Source organism: Chroicocephalus ridibundus, chromosome 6 (assembly GCF_963924245.1).
Source record: "Chroicocephalus ridibundus chromosome 6, bChrRid1.1, whole genome shotgun sequence".
In the NCBI taxonomy this organism is placed as follows: Eukaryota; Metazoa; Chordata; class Aves; order Charadriiformes; family Laridae; genus Chroicocephalus; species Chroicocephalus ridibundus.
In genome coordinates, this window is record NC_086289.1 from 8,400,011 (window position 1) to 8,423,322 (window position 23,312).

At 39.8% G+C, this 23,312-nt stretch overlaps 1 pseudogene; it reads right to left on the minus strand.

The window, feature by feature from the left end:
• Positions 1-16,001, minus strand: LOC134517149 (pancreatic lipase-related protein 2-like; annotated as a pseudogene).
• Between the last annotated feature and the right edge of the window lie 7,311 nt (positions 16,002-23,312).

A 23,312-nucleotide genomic window follows, 5' to 3' on the forward strand; every position in this document is an offset into this window, starting at 1 on the left:
CTACTTGACACATGGTGAACTTTGATGGTAGAGTTTCTCAAGGTCTACTGTACAACTCGGTACACAGTCCCAGCTCTCAAGCAGTCTTTTGGATGTGCTGCTAAAATGTTGTTTAATTGTGTTCTTCAGAAAGGAAGGACATCAGGCAATGCCATTCAACCTCCGATTATTTTTATATTTAACATTATTCCTGACATACTACTCCACCTGACATAAAAGCAATTAGATGCGCTGAAAGTAAAGAAATGTCCACTTCCTGAAGAATTAAGTAAGCACTAATAAAGAATTTGACTGTCTATGCTCCTTTTTTGTTTTCTCCCCCCTTTTTTTCATCTTTGTTCTTCCTTTTTTCTCTTCTTTCATCTTCCTTCCTTTTTTATTTTTTCTTTTCCTTCTCTCTTTTTGTTGCCTCTTTTTGGATGCTCCTGCTACAATAATTAAGTGTATTTCAAAGGGGAATTGACGAGGACTTTTTTTCCCTATTTTATTATTTCCCCCCTTGACTCTGAAATATAACCACACTGCACGTGCGTGTTACTAGTAAAATACACATTAGCTCTCATTGTAACTGGAACTCACGTAAGTGTAACTCCCCTCTATGGATAAAATCTGACAACATTAATTTGGAAATAGAGCTTTTGTAGTGCGCTTGGGCAAGTTTTTCAGAACCTGTTAAAAGAGCCTCGCTAATGTTTTTCCGCTGACTGAAGACGTGTGCTCTTCCAGTCGGTGAGGGTTGCCACAGTGGACAACCACGGCATTTCTCGCTGAGCCTCAGCACAGCGTCAGGGCTTGCCACGTGCTCTGCCGCACACTTCCACAGCCGCAGAACACAGACCTGGCGAGGGAGGAAGAGTTTAAGGAAATATAGTTCAGTACAATGGGACATTTTCTTTGCAGCAGCCCACGATAATAAAAATAAATCCTGTTTTTATTTCATGTTAGGTCAAAGCATGAGTTCTCATAGACTGAGAACAATAAAGTGTGAGTTATCAAATGATTTTGTAAAGAATTACTAGTTAGTGACCAATTATTAAATTTTAAGACGTGTTTGCCTTTATGCTCAGACTCCATTAGCATTTTAATTTGGACGAGGAGCGCGCTTTTGAAGGGAATATCTAACTCCATTTTCCCCACTTACCACACCGTGGTTTACGTGACAGAGTGGTGTCGGGACAAATCAGCTGGGTTCATTTTGATTAAAACTACACGAAGAGGTGTGCTCCAGAAGCGTACCTAAGGTACTGCAGATGCCAGCGGGCACCCGGTCCATGGGATCAGGTCGGGGTCAGCCTAAAGTACCCTGCCAAGGCAAGTTGTACTGCTGCACTGTGCAGAGCTGGTTCTGACGTGCTGCAATTTAGGAGAAAAGTTTGTACCTTTCCCACAAGTGCAGCCCTCAGAATTTCAGATTTGGTATCTCTCTTCTTCGGGGAAGTCTGGCTGCAGTGCTGAGCTGGTGGGAGTGGCTGTAGTCAGCCAAACACCCAGGTACTGCCAGGAAATTTGGATGGGGCTCTTATTTTCAGTACCTAAACCCACTCGCTTAACGTTGCATGATACTGTGCAGAGGTGTTTTGGGTATTTTTTCCCTTTTTCTGTTTTTTTTCCGTTTGTTGTTTTTTTTTTTCCCCATGCCTACAGAATGGAATACTATCAGATGATGTACTCACACGTTTCCGTTATCCCCAGATATTATTCTGACTTCTTCAGCTCCCATGCAGGCTCCATGTATGTGACCTAGACGGTTTTTCCAGAGAAACTCAACCTTTGAAATGTTCCCAGAAATTTCTGTATCGATAAAGTTCAAGTATGTGTTGCCTGGGTTGAAAGTGCCCCTGCCAAAAGAAAAGCACAGAAGTGATGCTCTGTGTTCTTTACAAATGATGGGCAGGAGGGGGGGAAAGCTACAGTTTAGACAGAAAGGGAGATGAGCTGTGGGATGCTATGAGAGTTGAAGCTTTGAATACTATAACTATAATTTTATTACTTTTTTTTTTTTTTTTTTCAAGAATTACCAATCAGGGATGTTAGGCAAAATTTTAGCTTAGAACACGTTCTTGAAGAATGTGTTCCTTGGGGAGCGCACAGGGCTCTTGATGCAGATGCTCACGCAGATCCAAGGCTTTCAGCTCAGGCAGTAGGGGATTGTGTCTCCGGTCCAGAAACACTGAGTTCTGTCCTCTCTGCTGACTGGTCATGCAAGGATGTAGCAAAGTCTTTTATGAAGTCCTTGGATCTTAGATTTTTTTAGTACATAAAAGATATTAAATACTTTTTTGGACAGACATTGTAACAGGGATAAACTAAAGGGGAGATTAAAAAAAAAGTAAAACGCACTTTAAATTTAACCTTTTTTGTAAGGATTAGGAAAGAATGTCTCATTTGCCGTTTTGGTTGATTTCTTTCTCCAAATCAGTATTGCATTTTTTGCCTTCCCTGAAGCTGTTGTGGTGGAGCTGAGGCTACCGTATTTCTCCCACTGTATATCCTGGTCACCTGGAGGAAGTTCTGAGGACTAAATGTCACTTTTTCCCCTCCTTTTGGTTGAACTCTGTGGTGCAGATTCCAGCTGGGCAAATTGGTGAAGGCCACAAAGTCTCTGTATCAACCTTACTCGAGAAAGCAGAGGTAACACCATTCCTGCTTTGATAGGGAGCTTTTTGTGGATCCTGCTACAGGCTTTCAGCCTGTCAAGCCAATGTATAGGCTTGTTGGTACCTCAGGAGGAGATAGCTACCCAGAGGGAACAACAGAAGTATCCAAGTGACTTAGTTGCTTAAATTTCCGTGCCTTTCAGGATGATAACAGTAGATTAGTTAGCTCAGTCTTTGTTGTTGGTATTGTAATGGGGTTTATTCTAGTCATTATTTTTGGAAAATGATATCTATCTTCAAATAAGTCCAAGTCAAAAAGTTCTGTGTTTCTGCTTGCTTTCAACCATGAAGAAAATTGAAAATTATAGTTTACATTCGTGCTTTCTGTGGTGTCAGTGTTCATTGTAATGGAATGCACGTGACAGTGTGACATTAACATAGAAATTACCTGTAAGCGTATCACTGCAGTTGTGTATTTGCAACCAAATGTAATCCTGATACAGGCCAGTAACAGGGCTATGTCCAAACACAGATGCAGTTGGTTTTACAATATTTCAACTGTGTTCTTGACAAGGATCGGTTTATGAGATGTAAATTCACATTTACTGGAAAAAGCCAAGCTGTGCGGACAGGAACGCCAGATTCCAGCACGGTTCATAAGCAAGCTGCAGCTCTCTTACATATTCCCTAGAGGAGGGAATGGTTAAGTGACTGTATATCATGTCGCTCTTTGTCTTCTCAGAGAAGATCACCTGGTGATGTCTGAGTCCAGCAGTATCCACAGAGCTCTTTGCTCTTGCCCACTTGTTATGCTAACCATCATCCTCAGAAAAGAAAAGAAAATATAGAGAAAGAGAGACCAGCAAGCAGATTTTGACCATAATTTGTAGCACGGGGAACTTATCAGCTCACTTATCAGCTACTTTTATTACCAGTGTAAATCACAGAGCACATAGAATGAGACGAGACATGTAAAAATAGTTGTGTATAAATTCAGTATGATAACAATGATAGAGCCATTTTTTCAGCAGCCACGTTAAACTTACTTGTCAATTGTATATTTTTTCCTGATCCCGTTAGTTCCAGTCAAGGCTATATCTATATTTCCCTTCATGGTTTCTGTTGCAGATACTCTGACAAGTATCTCTTTTCTCCAGCCTTTGAAAGCAAAATGAAATAGATAATGGTTGCAAGGAGATTTCTTTCCTAATGGTAAACCTTCTCTTAAGTGTCAATGTCCTTCAGGGAGAGGAAAGGATTGCACAAATGTGCAAACAAAAGCAACCAAAATGTCACTCTTCATTAAGGCAAATGTTATTTCTGTGTGAATCTGGCAGTATTAATTTCCTTGACAGTGGTCTAAATCGCAAATCCAATTTTTGCTGACCTACCGACTATGCTGGGTATTTACTGTGCCATGGCCAATGCCGTACCTTGCTCTTCCACTTGGCCTCGCTTTTAATTTTGTAATTTCTTACACTTGTCAGGAGTTTGTGGGGTCTCATGGGCAGCATGTTGGCTCTCAACTATGAAGTGAGTTCAGCTGAACTGCCGTGGTGTTAAAGATACATTAAACAAAACCGGCAGCTTTCCCAGGATGATCCTGATATACAGAGGGTTTAGGGTTTTTCTTATACCTGTGCACAGCCCAGCAACTGGACTGGATTTGGTTTGGGCTATTAAAAGGAGACTCTCTTCGCCCACTTCATAAGGTTATATTTGGTTTCAGGCTATAATTTCTATAAACTCAACAGTCTGAAAATGTTGAAATCAATGTATCCATTCAAATTTGAGAAATGGCTAGTTTCTCTATACTCAAATTCATCTTTTTACTTTTTGCTCTTATGGAGATGTGATATAAGATTATTTTTTTTCTGCTTTCATATCTTAGTGACTGGTGAATAAGGTTCTCAAAGACCCTCTCATTTATTGCCCTTGCAATTCACCATCTGTGATGGATTACAATTTATTTATGAATTTTCTTATTTTCCAGTTCTGTGGCTGCTTCTACATTAATCACAATCAAAACTATATTTCTTATTACTCCCTGCCATTTTGACTTGATGAGCTTTGCAAAAATATCCTGAAATGTTCCAGTTTTATAAATTTTTGTCAATAAAAACAATGTAACGTATTGATTTGAAATTTTGCACTTTTAGCATAACATTCCTCCCACCTTCAGCTTTACAGAATTTTTGAAGCCATCATCTAATTAACAATATTTTAGCAGGTTTAGAGGTCAGCATCATTTGATCTGTTTCTGTAATTATCTCAGCCTTTCCCAGATAATGCTGGTACTGCATGTTCCCAACACACCTGAAACTCTAGATTTTGTACTGAGTGACACTCGTTAACTCCAGCAGCTCTCTGTAGAAGTTTAAGATATTTGTTCACACATAATTCGTTGCCACTTTAGAATTCACCACCCAAAATGAGCACTTACGAGCATATGGAGGGGAGGGCCCTGTGTTTAAATAAACCTTTTGCTGTTCTTTTTCAGTTTTACGTAAAAACTTATCAGCATAATGACCCATGAGTGGGCATCCTTCCTCTGGACATGGAAAGCAGTCTCCCTGGGGGAAAATAACAATGTGTGTTACAAGACATTATCTGTTTTAATCCCAATTCCTAAAGTTTAAGAAATCAGAGTATTTCAGCTTTTTCCCAGCATTTTTGAAAGGTACTTGGTTCTGAGTTCAGATAATATCTTCAGTATTTATCAGCGTGGTGAAAAAAGGAGTTGAGGTTGTCAGTCAGCTTATTTCATCTGGTTGAAAATCAAAGAGAAACAGGTTGAAAATTTGGCCTAATTCCTTATGCTTTTGCGGAGACCATAAATAAATACCTTAATGCACGTTGCGCCTTACTACTTGATCTGTAAAGTACAGGTAATATATTCATCATTAATAGGGTCCATTGAAAGGTTGTCTGCTAATTATTATAGGGTTGGTAACAATATCTGCAAGCAGGAGTGGCTGGATATATTCACTCATATGGTAAAGGTATTTAAGGTTAGGAATACTGAGGCTTGGGGGTATTTAAGGTTAGGAATACTGAGGCTTGGGGGTCTCACTTTGGGATGTGTTCTGTCTCCTTTTCAGCCTTTACTCCCGTGCAGAGCCTTGATGAAATTAATCTACCTGCATAGATCAAACATTCAGATCAAGACCTTGAAGTCCATTAAAAAAAAAAAGAAAAGATAAATATTTTTATTTTCAGTGAAAGTAATTTAATTGCAATTGGAAAATATAGCATTGTTATATTTTAATAGTTCAGTTTTGATATTTGGGGGGTTCTGTAGGAATAGTTATTTGTGGATCCTTGGCTATTTGGGCATTAGATGAATAAAAGGCTAAATGATCACTATAACTTTATAACGTGACTGAAAAAAAAGCATTTCCCTCGCATCAGTAAATTGTACACAGTTAAGGTTTTCAAATCCTGAACTACATCAAACTTTCAAGTTCTATGGCAACATTGCTACAAACATTAACACCTATTCCGCAGTATTATAATCATTCATTTTTGGAGTAGATGGAAATACTATGGTGGTCAAGGAAATTCCTCCTTGACCAGTCCTCGGTAGCATTGCCAGAATTGGTCCACTAAAAGCCCAGTTATATCAGGCATGAAACGCTAGGACATTATGTTTCCTTCTTTCTTGTGCCACCTGAGGGTTGCGTGAACAATGCTGGGCTGTATAAATATCTCCCCTGCCCTCTATACTGTGGATGTTTATAGTTTATACGGATGTTTAAACGTTTCTGAAATCCAGAGGCTGTCCTCTTGATGATGGTTTCCACGAGGTTTAGATGGACTTCCTTCAACCGGAGTGTCCCTTACTGTTGACCTATGCAAAAGGTGAACCCAGCCACTGCCTCTCATTGCCCTCTTCCTCAACTCTTCATCTCTCCTGTTACAACTGGTTTTGGTGTTTATATTTACTGTCCTATTTTCTTCTGGATCTTTTTTTTTTTTTTAATGGCGCTTGCTGCTTTTACGTTTTGCCTGGTTTTTGGGTATTGTCTGGATGAGGGTAGTCAGTGGGTGTGCATAGGCCCCCCCCCGAATCCCATGATCCAGAGCATAGAAGTTAGAAATTATTAAGAGAAGAAGGGCAGGGCTATAACCCCTCAGATAAATGTGCGCCTGGTACTTACCAATACAAAGTCTCGGTATGTGTCACACTGATACCCAACAAATCCATTGGGAGTCATAATACTCTCAGCATAATACCGGAGACTTCTTTTATGTCCACATCCAAAAGCTCTATATCCTGGGAAAAAGCCCAGGTGCAAAAGATTAAAACTATACATTAACATAAAGTCCATGCCAAAAATAACACTTGTGGGTCTCTTTTCCTCAACAGTATTTGCACATACAGTGAAGTCTCAGATTAAAAATAATAAAAAAAAAGATGTTTAAAGTGTGAATTGTTGGGTTTTATAGTAAAACGTGTACTTATGGCTAAATCTGTTTTTTCCTGTGGGGAAGGGCTAGGGACTAATCTGTGTGTCGCTGGACTCATGCAGAAGTGCAGAGGTGGAGATACACGGAAGCGGAGCTCGTGCAGCCTCCTGTCTGACTATGGGTACTTCACTGCTTTGACTTTAGCATGAGAACAGGGGAGGATTTAGGAGAATTTCCCCTTGATATTTCAAAGACTGGAATAATTCATAGCTACAGAGTTTGTAAAGCATATAGTAGTCACTATGAAGTAGTTTTCATTTGCTTACCATTATCACAACATGGTATTTTGTAAAACCACAGTTCCCACTCATTTCTAGAATTAAAGATAATTGTAGTAATTATTTTTAACTTCAGTGGCTTTCAAGGTTTTTAAGCTCTAGAAAATCTACGGTCATTTGACAGTGGTGATTCTGTGAAACTCTCTGAAAAGGAAGATGTTTGGCAGTGTGTCCTTGATTTTGACAGAATTATTTGAAACAAGTACATTTTCCCATCAGAATGAAATTTATAAGCAGTCAGTGCACAAAAGAAGAAAGTGCAATTTGGGTTATATTTACAGGTCCCTTGTAACAAGTATTGTCTTCATTGGCTCTGAAGCCCTGCCTGTATCAAAGCACAATATACCAAAGTTAGGTTGTATAAAAATAGGCTCTACTCTGCTTCAGCATCTGTGGGGGCTCACCTAATCCATGGGGTAAAGTCTCAGAGGCACTAAGTAATTGCAAGCTGGCACAGTTTATAGTGAAATCAGAATTTCACTTACTGTCAATATTTGTGCATCTTAAAGACAGACCAGTTGGTATCGACCAGTTGACACGCGTTGTTCTTTACATAAGGAAAGAAAAATCACACCAAAACCCCTCTGAAAAGTGTTTTTGTCTGTTTTTCTGAAAGTTATCTGCATCGTCAAGGCTTTCTGAATATGTTTGCTTTATAGTTTCTTCTTTAAATCTAATTCAGAAGGGTCTGTGCTTTCAATTTTCAAGACCTCAGCTCTTACAGTTGGCTTACTTTGTGCTAGTGCCAAATTCACATCTATACAATGGGAACATAATACTCCTCTCCTACTGCATCAAAAGCTGTAGAAAGAAGCTAGTAAATAGCATTTCCAAAGCCTGTCATACATAAAAGCACTACATAAATGTAAATGTTATCAAACAGAAGAAATAGGCACAAAGTAAGGTTTAACCAAGAGGCAGGAGCTAAGGTTGTCTCTAATTTTAGGAGCTGCAGGAACAACCAACTCCATCTACTCGTGTTCAGTTGAGCTGGGCTTCTCCCTCACCACAAAACATTGCAAACAGCCTTGTGAAATGTCTACGGAAATTTTTTTTTTTTTTTTGTGCTGAAAATGCAGACATTCTCATGCAGTCCAATTGGACAGGGTTTTGGTTCCCAATGACTTTGTGCACAGGCAGCTTTCTGTCCTCTTTGTTACTAAGTTCTCCAACCAGTTCTAAGACTGAGCGTTTTTGAAAGCCAATTACTTAACTAGTGGTGGGGATTTCAAAACATTTAGCTGTGAATAACAGATATTCTTATTTCTGTAGGTTAGGATCAGAAGACGGCATTTTGGGGATCTATTGTGCTGGATCCCAGGCTAATACTGCTTAACTGCCCAGCTTTCTTTGAAGAACATGAACTATCAATGCAGCAGTCATTTTATCATCTTCTGTATTTTTAACCTTGTGCTGTTCCCTTTGAAGACACTAAACCTGTTAATGGCGTGGATGAGTGTGCCTAACCCCAATAATATTGTGACTGATGTCTTCCTAGGGAGAAGGGAAGCTCAGATTTTAAAATACTCGTTTTTGGATTATCCTTGAACGAAATTTTACTGGTCCTTCATGCGTGGAATTCCCACTGAGGTTAGTCGGTCAGCACAGTGGCAGTCTTTTGTAACAGACTGTGATGAACAAGTCTGCATGCTTTAACTTGAAGTTTCCACCTGGAATTTGCCTTGGTTAGTATATAGGAAAATTGGAGGCTATTTCACAGGCAGCTTTAAATCTTCCATTTTTGAGCATTCTCTCCCTACTCCAAATTTGAGCTATATAGATAATATACACATTCAAAGTGCTTTACTTTAGCCTAGCCTTTATTTCTAACTGTGGCTTATAATGAGGTATTACTGTTTAAAAATATATTTACCTCTCATAAGGTCATTGATATTCCGAGTTGCAGGAGGTACACGAAGTTGCTTGCATCCTGGCATCTTCTTCCCACCATTTGGGTAAAAATCCAGGTGGCCACAAGTCTGAAGAATCCCTGGAGCTGAAATGCACAAAGAATCGAGGCTGATCACTCTCAGGTACTCTCAGCCTCTGTGTCGGTGTTGGCCTTTGGGCAAAAACTTACCAAAGTCAAAGAACAGATGACCGGCATGAGTATGAATTATATCAACAAATTTTGCATCTGAAGGATCCAGCCTAACCATCGTGGGGGTATACTGAAAAAGGGGCCCAGCTGGATCCAAGCCTAAATAAATGGAGATAAGTCTGATTGAGTAAATAATACTATGTGTATGTCATCACATACAGCCTGTGTACACTGTAAGTCATTACATTTTGACCTTTACTCCACATAAAAAAAAATCCATTTTGTGGACCGCAACAGCCAGAAAAACAAGCAGGTTTTTAATAGAAAGGTGGCTAGAGGCGTTACAGTGCAGTAAAAGGCTGTTGGGTGCTGGGCTTACTTTTGGGGAATAATGTTATAAGAAGAGGTTTGGTGGTTTATTTCATGTTAGGGAAGACATGAAATCTTGGTATGTTATTCTGAGTGCGTAGACTGGAATTTTCTGATATGTTATTCTTTATATATATATATTCTTATTTTTCTCGATTTATTTTTCTGAGCATGTCTGTGAATTTTTATTTGGTGAAAAATCTGATACCAGTTTCCCCGACTTGCTTATGAGGCTGCTTAGTTTGTATGCAGCTTAGCCAAAGCAATGTCTATGCAGAGAAAAGAACTGCCCGAAGGAGAAAGGAAAGCAAAAAATAGTGAGCCCTTAGAAAAGAAATAGTGATATGTGAGTGTGTCATGATGCTGTGTCTCTCTGTGTAGCTGTGAGACTAATAGCTTGCTTCCTTTTCAGGGTGTCCATGGATATTTACTGTCTCATCCTCACATACTAGACTAGGGCTTCTAATTTTTTAATTTCAGATTTTCAATCTTTTGAGCTGCTGAAAAGTCACGTTTCGAGTGGGCTTTTAAAACCAAATGTGACAATGAGTTGCTTACGTTTTACATGTTTGTTATTCCACATGCAGTATGGTATTGTGTTCCTGTTCTTTTATATCATTAAAATTCACTATGGAGTGCCCCCTGGGACTTGTTGTGACCTGTGAAAAGTGACCTCTATTTAGCCACAGTCGGGACATCTAAGCCCTTCTGATCTGTTGCAGCCGAGCTGTTCTAAGGGATGTGAGCATTGACATGTGAAATACAGGGCATTTGATAGGACATGGCTTCATTTGTGTGCTGTCATGCCGTCTACTGTTAATTATGACAAAGCAGCACATTGCAGTCTGTATTGTGTGTTGATAAGGCAGCAGTGATTCTTCGGGTCTCTTAAGTTGCATGAAAATATAGTCATCAGTTGAAATAGCCTCGGTACCTGTTATTCTTCCAATGCCAGGTTTCCTTCTCCCTGCCTCCCCTGCGGCATGCGCTCCAAGACTATGGCCGATGAAATGAATGTTGGCAGGAGAGTAGCCATAATCTTTCTGTGAAGATGTATGGAAAGGAAACAAAGAAGCGTGTTAAGTGGGGCATACAAGCCTGCGGCACTGCCCCATGGCCCCATGCTATGCTAGGACATGGCCAAACCAGCAGGCGATGGAGGGGAGCGTCTTGGGTGGGAAGTTACTGTTGTGGGTGGTGGGATCTGTACCAAAAGAGAAGCAGTTCCCAGCTCATCCCATCCCCGCTATGTTATTGAATACCTCTCTACTTCCTGAGCATAAAGGTGCCACCCTGAACACAGCCTTTACCATACAGATTATGGGTCGGTGTTCACATTCCATGAATACTTTTACCTCAAGAAGGTTCACCAGATACACCAGCTCAGCCCCTACAATGCGGACGTTGTTAACGGCTTCGGTATACAAACCGCTAGAGCCACCTCTCCAGTCAGTCAAAATGCAGTTCACATCTTCGGTGTGAAACATGAACTGGTGGAAAACATGGAAACAGCAGAACAGAACGAAACAGGCATTAGTTACAATAGTAGCAGGGAATATACAAACAATATTTCATTTTGTTATAGCTGGGGACTCACTTTGTCTCCTTATGTGACCGGTAAGGACACATCTTTAGTATATTAATTCCTACTAACGCTGAAGAATCAACACAAGGAGGCAGAGTGGAGGCAGTGATTTGAACACTGTATAAAGACACACGGAACCCTGCTTAAGTTCTGTTTTCCATTCCAGATGCCTTGGTTAGCTTTAGGGTATCAACTTCTCTTAATGACAGAATCCCAGTTAGAAGAAGAGGATAGTATGACTTGTTTTTTGTTTTCCTAACTTTATTCTTCAAAATTTATATGCTTGGATCATCTAAAAAGATTCAAAAATTTGTGTTCATGTGCTTGAATTGTTCAGCCCCAAAGTTCATATATTTTAACCAAAATGTTCTATTTATATACTTCTGACAACGGAACATTCTGATTGTTCATTCTGAAACAATTTCATTTTTCAAATGTGCCTTAAGAAAATGAAACCAATCTGCTGAACAAAACATTTTGGTTTTATTAGATCAAACACCTCACTCAAACTGAAATGGTTTTTTTCGACCATTTGATGAGGTGAGAAAAGTGACTTTTTTTTCCCCCTTCATTATTGGCAAGGAATTGAAAAATCAATTAATTATAGCTTTCCCTGTGGAGGTGGAAGCAGCAAAAGGGCATTTAGCAGAAGGCTGAAGTGCGCTATGCTCCTAGCTAGGATCAAGAGGGTGGTCATGTCGAACTGAGCTTCATGTTGAAGTTTTTTCCCCTCATTTATTCCCTGAATCAAAAAGAGAACAGAGGTGTAAATTTTTTGTGGGAATTTAAGCAAGTGAAGGGGGGGATGTGGATATTTGCACTTTTAAACACAAGTAAAATGCCAATAGTCATACTATACCCTGCATATATTTGTTATCCAGAGGAGGTCCGCTCCAACAAGATGGCCATGTATAAGGAAGCGAGTTTTCCTGTGTGGTCGAAAATTTGAAGCTTTGATAGTCGATGGATTTGTAGCAGAAATTTTCTGTGTAAAAAAAACCAAAATCCAAAAAAACAACCAACAAACAAAACAACACAGATGTGACTGCTCCATCCCAGTGTACATTTTGATACAAGGCAGAGTACCCCAAGGGTTAAGGCATAGTTCTGGACTCTGAAGAGATGGGTCTTGTTCCTCACTCTTAAACTGCCTTGCTGGGGGATATCGATTAATTGCTTCAACAAATGATTCACTTCCTCTAGTTAATTGGACTAATAATATTGTCATCCTTTGCAACAATGCTTTGAGATATACTGGTAGAACATGCCATGTAAATGCAAGATTTTATCAAACTTGGCCGTAGAAAGATAAAGATAGCATCTTCTGCAAGGTATTAAGCGGTTGACTTTGAATCTATACCTATTTTTCTCTCTTTCTTCTTTGAAGATAAGACCTTCATCGCTAAGTTTATTTATATTTTATCCTAAAGATATTCCAGATAGCATGAGAAAGCCCACGAGGCTTAGAACATCAGAGGCTGTAGGTGTCGTGGGGTTTATTGAGAAGGCAGGCGTTACTTTCTTTTAAAGAAATTCTGAATACTGGGTTACTTTAAAGTTTGGCTCTTACTTATTTTTTGTTATGGTTTCATAAGCTTAAAAGGGGATGTAATGAACTAATTAGCACACATCTCACCTTCAGTGAAAGACTGATTAAAGTCAAAACCTCATAGGCCCTCTCAGCTGGAGATGTTAGACTTGTTCTGAGGTGACTCAGGAGAGACATTAAATGCCTCCACTGTTTGTGACTGCCATTCATATAAAAAAAACAACTGTGAAGTCTTTTTCATGTCATGTAGGCCAACAACAGGAAAAATTGCGCACCCCACACCCACCCACCCCCCCCATATTGCTTTGCTTCATTTTTCTTGCTTTTTTTCCAAGTAAAATTCACACTCTTTGATGGTCATTTCTCTTCTTTCACCAGACTAGTCTATAGCTCCACAAAACTGCTTTGTGCCATGGACAAGCCCAGCCCAGACATCTCCAACACCTTGAGCATCCTGCTGTGTGCTTTTCCCAGTATTTGCTGGTCTTCAGAGGAAAGGACTGACACGCTTCCGGCATCTTTCAGTATGTTCCCGTTTGACCCATATGCAGTCCTTCAGGCTCCTTTTAGCTCCTTCATTTGTCACTCCGTCACAGTCTAGGGCTTCCTCTCGCTGCCACTAGTTTGCAGATGTTGCAAATACTTTTTTTTTCCTTCCGTACAGCTCCAGACCCTGCTGTCTCTGCACTTCTCTACCTGATGTGTCTTCATGGGGCATAACCTGGTTCACCTCTCTGTAAGAGAAACCTCCAAGCTCTCTCCATGTTAAGTCTTACAAAGTCTTTTTCCTTAGCTTTTTAGTCTCCATATTCCCTCAGTCACAGTCTTCCAAAAGATGTTTAATATTTTTTACTTTCTTTCTCCATCCACATCTCATTCTCTTTTTGGTTGTTTGCTTCTTTTTCCACATATGATTTCACTGTCTCCTTCATCTTTTCTTTCCATTTTTCTTTCTAAGCTTTCCTTTAATTTCTCATCCTATTTTCCTTCCTCTCTCTGGTGAACACTGACACTTTTTCTTCTGATCTTCACTCTTAGCTGTCTACTGCTCTTAGGGCTCAGTGTTGGCCACCACATAAGCAGAGCCTCTGTAGTTCAGAGGACCTAGTAATCATGTGTATGATTTTGTGTGTATGGACCCGAAACATGTTTTTAATCTGGAGACACACAGGAGCCGAGATTGAGCTTTCCTTTTGTACTGTCTTCCCTACCTTTGGTTTTATAGTGCTAAACCTGAATCTGAATTTAGGCGATTAGCTTACTGTAGAGAAGTATGTAAAATATATCCAATATATCTCAGGTGACTTGTGTCAGAAGGCTGCACTTAACCTGTTGTAAATATACCTGGCTCATCAGAGAGCTAAAATGAGGAAAAAGAAAAAAAATGAAAGAAAATTATGATGGATTGTCCATGCATAATATAGAATTGGGGCTTCTCTTGGGAGACTTACGGGCAAAAATACAGGAGAAAAGAAACTGTTCATATAATTTGTTGAAGGTGTTGTTTACGATCAGTGTTTAAAAACAAAGCACTTTCTTACTTGGTATTTCATGATGTTGTCTCTAGTGTAAAGAAGGAAATTGGTGTTCACATCTTCTGGAGAGCTGGGCAAGCCTGCCAGCTGTCTCCCCGGGATCCCAGACCAAGGCGGGCTATCTGAAAAGCATCCGAGCCTTTTGTAGCAAACTTCCCTTCCTGGGATACACAAAGAAAAATGTTAGTGTTCTGGGAAGGTAGCTGGTCAGGCTGCCACCACTTTACAAGGAGCTGGCAGGATAGTGTTTATAGCAGGGAAGCGGAAAACAGCTGGTTCGGGTTAGGATGGCGCCTGTGTTTGGTTTTCATGAAGGGGCTCAGTTGTGCACCTGTGCACGCAGCAGGGACATGAACTTCAAGACCGATTCCTGTTGCAAACATAGCGTAGAGCTCAGTTTGGTGAACCCATGACTTATTTTGTCAAACATATGGTTAACACAGCCATCGGAAAAAGACAATAAAATCTGGATCCTTTGTGGATCCAGAGAACAAACCAGCTTTTGCTGCCAGTGCAGAGCAGTCCTTCAAATTAGTGCTAATGCTCCAGGGTTTATCTAAATTGTTATGTCTTGTGCAACAATTCATGCAGGAGTAAAATGAAAACAGAACATTAAAATAGATACCTCTGGTTGCTCCATAACATACATTAAATGTCTCCCTTATTTCTTTTATCACCATAAGATTTTTATGGAAGGAATAAAGTGGAATTTGAGTGGAAGCCTGGAGCAAAGCACAGCCTCAGGAAGTGTGGTCTGTGCCTGAAGGAGTAGAGTTTCACAATTTCTATTGTGGCTTTAATACAGTGATGATGCAAATACGACATCCGGGTGTGGCCATTAAATGTCATCCTTATCCACTATTGTAGCACCACAGTTGTGAAAATCCCAAGGAATTTTTATTGCTATTAAAGAGACACTGAAAACAATGAGAAACTACTGTTTCCTAGGATAGGTGGCAGATTCATGCCACATCAGACTGTGACTTGATCTATTTGTTACTCTGTACGAAACACAGGGGTAGAGTGATATATACTGGAAACACATTTAGAGAAAGAGATTTAAAACATTTAATTGTGGAGCTGCAGCTAGAGACTCCACAAGTGATCCAGTCGCTTTCACGGGGGTCTTTCCTCTGATGCCAGGAAACCTTTGGAGTGTGTCTTATTGTTTCTCTGTGTTCTTTCTGTGTGTCCATCCCTATTGAACTATTCTTTCCTATCAGTAAGGAAATGTTTTGGACCAGGACCATTGTCTTGTTCTCTGCATAGGTCTGTGAACAGTAGGTGCCTAGGCTGGCATTATAAGTGTTGTAGCTACCATAAATGCTGGTGGGGGGTGAGGGGAGTATGGGAATTATAAAGTAATAGGCTAAACGTGGGGAAGACATGATGTAACTCAGTGCTCCTAATGAAGACGTATGTTAAATCCATTCCAAAGCACATCGTTTTTCTAAATTATAGTTATTCTGGGTAAGCTGCACACAACAATTTTTACTATTTATAGATTTTTATCAACTATGTGTCTTACCTCTGGCTGCATGAAGAAGAAAAAGAGTAGCGATCCATACTGTCAACATCTAAAGCAAACAAGAACACAATTCAAACCCAATTAAAAATAGAATCTGGAATTCACCTAAGGGTTTCGTTGACCCATTAAAAAAAAGTCATAGTGGCCACAGGAGTAGTTCAGGCATTTAATGAATTGGATCCAAAAGAATCAACACTTCCCTAACGATAGCAAGGTTTTCAGAAAATACCTTGGGGAGTCTTTCAGTTTGCCCTGGAGATTTTGCATATGCAGGATAACCTCTAAGCATCTCTTAAAGATTGTTTTCCTGACCTTGACAAACAGAAGCTTTTTTTTTTTTTCTCTAGCGCTGCAATTTATGAGCAAGCAAATGAAAATTCTTAAAGGAATTACAACATTTTTTCTACAGAGTGAAGTTTCTTCTAGCATTTAGTAGGAAAGTGACCGTGCTTAAAAGAAACCAGGAACAAAAAAAATTGTGTTTCTAAATCATATAGATAGTCTTGAAAACTCATTTTGATCATCGCTCTCAGCCATGTACGCTTATCAGCCCTGATCTGCTTGATCACTTAATCACCAGCTGATAGGTAAGCATTGGAGTAAATGGAACCAGTCATTTGCTTTGAGGTGAAGCAGAGAGAGCCTTTTAAGTGTAGTCTTACTAACACTACCAGTAACTTATCTTCAAAGGAAAGAAGATTCTTCTTAGAAAACTCTTAATATCAGGCCCTGATCCTCCAATGAGCTCTGCACAGGCAGACCCCTGCATCCCCTTCCTGCCCTCCCCACCCCAGCCCCCTCAAGTCATTAATACGCTGTTAGGAGCAAAGAGTTCATCCCCGTGAAACCCACTGCAGGTTCAAGCATGGCCCGCTTCCATCTCCTTTCCTCCAGCCACTCGCCAAATACCCCATGTCTTAACATGATGCACCTCATCTAAGTTCCTTAGATCTCTTTGTCTCCAAATCCCATTTTACCTTGGCGAGGCTCAGAGCAAGTTCTTTGGGTCCACCTCTTAGTTGACTGCGGCAAGCCTTGCAGAAGCCCCTTGAGGAGCCTGGAATGAACTGCGTCTGCCCAGGGGGGACATGCGGCAGAGGGACGCTCACCCCACCACTGCTGCACAGGGCTTGGGTTCCCAGCTGCATCTGTGACTTTGTTGGGTAGTGCCAAAAGAGATCTCCTTGTGTCAGGCATGCTTCAGCTGAGATAACATGAACCAGGTCAAACCAGTTGCTGCGTGACTCCACCTGTTTAATGCGGAGTTTCACATAGGGCGTTATTTTCATCCATCAGCAATTACTTTTAAAGCTAAAAAGTACTGGGAAGTGTGATTGATGTAAACACTGAACAAACACGCAGCCTTTCAGGATGAGGAACAAGGCTCCTGCCATCGGCTGGGGCTGCGCGTCTCAGTGTGATGCTGAGTTGGGATCCAAGTGACTTGGCATCACACTGGAAGGCTGTAGCAGAGCCCTAAATCTTTCGTGTCCTACTTCAGAGTTTTAATAGCCAAACCATCCTTCCTGGAGCTGATCCCTGATCCCTACCTTAAATAATTTACAATCTTAAGCAAAATTTTCAAATTTGTATTTGATAGCTTAGTCTACCATTACAACATCATGACACAAACAAGGTGGTGTAGGATCAGGTAGGGTGTACGTTTGCAGGGTTTCAGCTGTTACCTGAGAAAAGGCAGAAAGAAGAGAGAAGGATGAAAAATGATTAAAAAATTAAGTTGCTCAGTCTGCCATCTGTTATTTCTTCATCTTCTGTCATCTATAATTTTTCTAGTGGATGAATTACCTGACTTTTCTTTGAAAAGATGACAGAAATATTTTTAAACAGAGGAGAATAGTTCCTTGAGCAGATTGTCACCACATCCGATCACCATGAATCTTCATAATTAAATTATATTAATTGCAGTAATTTTAGATTTTAGTGTTTTGATAATGATGTCTTTTCACGTAGTACGATATTGTTGTCATATTATTATGGTAACATTTCTGCTCAGGCTTTTCTGGAAGTCTTTCTTCCTGTACGTAGACACAAATGAGAAACTTGCAACTCAACATTTTAGTGTTAAACCTTTTAAGTATATCGGGTGGCTCTCGGCACCTCCTCAGCCAAAACTGCACAGAAAAAGGAGACTCCCTTTTGGTATAATCCTTTCCACTGACTGATGACTTATATCTAGCACATACAAATATGAACTGGGTTAAAGTGATTCTTAAGAGTGCTAGGCACAAAAACATTTCCAGGCTTTTTTTTTTTTCTTTTTTTATGTCTTAGCTAGCCTTGAAAGGATAATTACTTTAGATACAGATTGTAGAAGTGAATTTTCTATCTCTGTGCTCCATAACCCTAGTAGAAAATTCAGAAGGAAGGTTAGTACATATCTTAGGGAGTTTGTTTTTTTTTTTATTTCTTCAGGACTAAGTTAGTCCAGTAAAGTGTCGAATTATTCACGTTGAAATTCATTTGAGTGATCTTCTGCTCATGTAATTAGAGAATGTTGTTAGAGTGCAAATTGATCAGCTAACCAGTCACCAATAGAATTTAGCAAACAAAAGTCCTGACCAGGTGTTTGGAAGAAATGGGTAAAAGAAACACAAAAAATGTCTCCTTCCAAGTCATCCTCCGTGATCCTGGCCAAAACTGGATTCAGTGATAGTTGCAGGTGCTCAGAGCCATGCTACTGCAGCGTACAGTATACTCGGATCTGGTGCTCAGGTCTGTCATGTAGCATCACATTCAAAAGGAGTGGATGCTTGGGTTTTTTGTATGTCTAAGCATTTATAGACAAACTCAGAAAGGCTGATTCACTAGAATTCAAGGCCCCTACAGAAAATTAGTATCTAATCTACATTACCTGCTTCTGATTTCATTCTATTATATATAATACTGGACAAAAGTCTCGCTTCATTCTACCTCACAATTTCTTCCTACTTCAGGAGGAGACTTTACTGCAGAAGCAGATCACTCAAACTTTTATATTAACCTAGTTGATTCAATAAATTATTCTCATTAGTTTGAACTCATAGATTTTTACCTATAGAGAGTATTTTGATGCATATGTTCTCTGGGGAGCCCGAGAAATCAGAACTACCCATTACATTAAGAAGCCTTTCTGGAGCCTGGTATTACAGTCCCAAACCATGCTGCAACCCTCTGCTGCAACACAGACTTCAACAGCAGTCTGCTGGTGAAGATTTCAGACCACTTACAAGATTCAGTGACTTTGCCAAGTCAAAATTAGAATGACAAGATATTTTTGATTTTACCTGTGATGACAGCATCATTGCCTCACATCCTAGATGGAAATGTGTACTATGCCATACTTATAAACCGACATTCCAGCCAGTATTGAGCAGCAATTGGACCTTACTTCTCCAGGCTTTTCTCAGAACACATGAAGTGATTATTTAGTGACATTCCCCCTGCCTTTCAGCAGTCAGTGAGACACCACAGCTCTCCTCCAGTGTTTAAGACAAAGTTATTGGGAGAGCAAAGCATCTTTATATTTGTAACAAATTAGTCAGAGCATTTACTCCATCAGAGAAGCATGAAATGGATTTTCTGTGCTGGTTTACTCATTCCAGGAGAGCTTGTAGCTCAGCAATGTTGTTAGATGCCAGCACTTCTGTCTCATCTTCTAGAAAACTTCTTATTTTAACTACTTCAGTATTTGGGACCCATGGAGGAAGTAGCAAGCCACAAAGTGCTGACTCCTCATCCCTTAGAAATTCTTGAGGATTTCACTTCCACGAACTTGTCCAAGCTGTTCCAGGACTCACGCACACTTCTAGCACACCCAGCATCCTGTATCAAGCGGCTGCACGTTCTAATGATGCAAGTGTAAGAAGAATCATCTCCTTTTGTTTGTTTTGAGGTGTGCAACCGCCAGCTTCATTTCATGCCCCCTGTTATTAGAGTGGAAGAAAACAAACAAGTCATTTTGTAATTCTCCGTGACCCTCTTCACTTTATAGACCACATTCACACCCCTGTCTCTCTTCCAGGCTGACTTCTGTTTTTGCCTGATATGCCGGAGGAAGTGGGAAAATGACTCCTTATTCCATTTGGCTGGAGGAGATTAACATTAGTCTTTGCCCCCATTACCAAAACCAGTAAGGAAAATTCCTTTTGTCCTGAAGTTTGGTCAATGAATGTGTGTTTTCTTGAGGGAAGAAGTGGCCAAAAGTGGAAGCAGGTTCTTTCTGCAACTCAAACTCAGCCTTGTGCAGTCTCTCCTAAAAGTTCCCTTCTGCAGCAACATCTGTAAGAGAGGAACTTAGGTAATGAGGTACAGTGCATATAACATGATAAAAACCAGGACTAAAGGGATAATCATGTAAGTTATTGTGCAGAGCTATTTATACTGCTTTTTTTTTTTCTTTCTCTTTTTGTTCTTTAATTGTAATTGCACCCACTTGCCATGTCTTAACTTGGAGAGTAAACTTTCTGGGTAGGGACCTACCTATCTACCTACCTCTGCGCATTGTGGCGCGTGTAATTCAGATTTGGGTAGTGTATGAATAATGAATGGTAACAGTAATGTAAAGGTCACCTTTTCCAGCACATCAGTTGTAAGGTCCTCCCTAAGGAACTAACATTTTTGAATAAAAAACCTTAAATGCCAGCAAGTATTTTTCTATTCTTTCTAGTCTGCTTGGCTGCTGAAATAGATATGAAGGGATTATTATTCTTTTCTGCTGTTCCTTCATTATGATCCAGCTTCTAATACTTCGACTCCAATGGGATCCCGCATAGAATAAAATACTTCTTAGCTAAAGAGAGAGCACCAAATGTTAAGTTCCACTTGCTTTGAATTTTAATACCTTTTAAACTAAGAGCTGTTGCGTGACTGATTCGTACCTCCCATGGAAACCCCTGTTTTTCTCTTGTACTTCTTGAGGTGGAGATACGATGAGATTTGATCTGTGATGCTCCTGACTATGTTTTGCCCCAGTAATTAAAATAGAGTGAAGAAGTTGTTTTAGAGTGTTGGCTCCTATCTGTTCTTCTCATAGCAATATGTATTTTCAGGGATGTGAGCGTGCAATTAGCCATCCTGTATTCACTGCTTACTTCTGTTTACCAGCCTTCTGGCTCAGCCAATTATAACGCTTACAGGCACTCCTGAGAAGGTGGGTGAGGAATAATTAAATTTCCCAAGGAATAGTGCAGGAAGCATTCCCCTGAGCTTTATCTGGCCTTCCGGTGTCTAAATTAAGAAGTATCTGGCATATCAAAGTAGGTCTGAGACATCCCACTACCATGCTACTAAGTTATTTAATTCAGCGTCAGTTTAGAGCTCCTAGAAATCTGGAGATGCAGATCCTGTCGAGGTAAGGGAGCAAAGATAAGCGTCCTCTTTCAGCCCTAGTACTGTTTGACTTTCATTTGGCAAAACTCAGTAACATCAACTTTAGATTGGAAAAAATGGGAACGTCGTATTTGCAGAGCTTCAGTTTGATAAACTATCCCTCTCCCTGGAACAGTTTAGAGAAGAAAAGAGTTCAAGCAGTGTTAGCGAGTTCAAGCTTTCAAGCTTGGAGGCATGTATTTTCTTATTTTCACGTAATAATGGTGCAATTGCTAATAAGCATCTGATTAGTAATAGATTGTGCTTGTCTCTTCAGCCGCTACTTGCACGTTGTAAGAGCCTGGGCTACGTATCTGAAACAGATAGAGTGGGTCAGAGTCACTGATTTGATTCAGTAGAGTTAGACGGATTTACACCAGGCAAGATCTGAAATTTGTGTCTTAATAAAGAAAATAAATTTATTCCTGCAGTTATGTCTTAGCTTGTGGCAAAGAGAATTCCAAGTGAGTTAGCTTTTCACCATTTCTGTGATAAAACACTCTTGGGCTTGACGCGTATTCTGAGGACAGCACTGAATTTAAAAGTACAAAACTGAAGAATGAGATATAAATAGAAAATTTAAAATCTCCTCCAGCAAGGTATTTTAAGGCCTACGGACACTATGTGTATTGATCTAAATTTCGAGATCTAAATTAGCTAACTACAGTGCAAAAAAATGATAGAAAGAAGTAACTTTTGGGCCTTTTCCTGGCAAACTGCAATTTTTTTCTTTCTCTCATTAGCCATCTAGCATGAAATTATTGGTTTTGTACTTTTGAAATGTCAGAAATTATTTTAAGAAAAGACAATTACATACCATATAAAATGGATTTCACAGATTAATGGGAAAGCATGGAATAAAGATTCTAATCATAACTGTTTTCCAAAGCCCTGTAGGAGGCTGTGGTAAATGAATTGTAATTGATCATGATGAATTTTGTTATATGGTTTAAAGATTACATGAAGTGGTGGGATAGAAGATCTAACTGAAGGCCTTTGATTTTAAATTTTTGAATTTTTCATTGTGTTAATTAAAGCTGGTGGTTATTAGTAAAATAGGAAGCCATCCTTTATGAAATAATTGGGACAAATCCCTATCTGGTAGCATTATTACTGAAACGCTATGCCTTCAGAAGCACTATATTCTTTTTTAGTTGCAGCTTCTGTGTGAATTTAAAGAAGACATTTTATATTAAACAAGTAACATCAGCTTGTGGGATGGCTGAATTATTTTTTATATGTTGATAAAATCAATTTATGTATTTCTTTCTGAAAGAGAAGACTAAAGATAAAGACATAGACATTCTACGTATTCTAGTCCCTCACCAGATTTCCTATGTATGTAAATCTTAATCATGTTTTTAATATTTTTATATCTCATTTTTCTCAAACGATTAAATGACTGTAATTGTCAGAGCAGAACGCTCCGTGTTTAAAAATGGATGATAAAGTCAATAGGATGATATTAATTTATACAATCTCTTAGCTGCTTTTAAATAGAAACACCTAATAAAATAATTAAGTGGTTTCAATTCAGGCTTTTGACATGATACATGGCCTGGTTTATGTGGGTTTGGTTGTTATTTTGCAAGCGCTGGTTCCATTCCATCACATTTCCTTTAACTTCAGTCGAGTACAGGAGGTTTACGTCAGGTGCTGTTATGTTTGTGTCACGGTCTTTAGGTTCTGAGCTACTTGTGGGGTGGCGACGCATGTAATAGTTCGATAAAACCACGTATTGTGTTCATGGTGTCCTCTGCGCTCGCAGCCTGGCCGCAGGTGTGCGTTTGTCCCTCATGTGTGTCTTGTGGGGAGGGGAGGTTTGAACTTGGAGCTGTGCACCTAGGGCACATGAGGAGCTGGAGGTTTGTTCCTGAGCAGGACCCCTGGAAGGGGCCGACAGAGGGAGAAGCCATACATGGCTGCTTCCCAAGGCCTGCCTGGTGCCCCTCTCCGGCTTCGCCACTCCCTGTACAAAGGGAGGACATACACA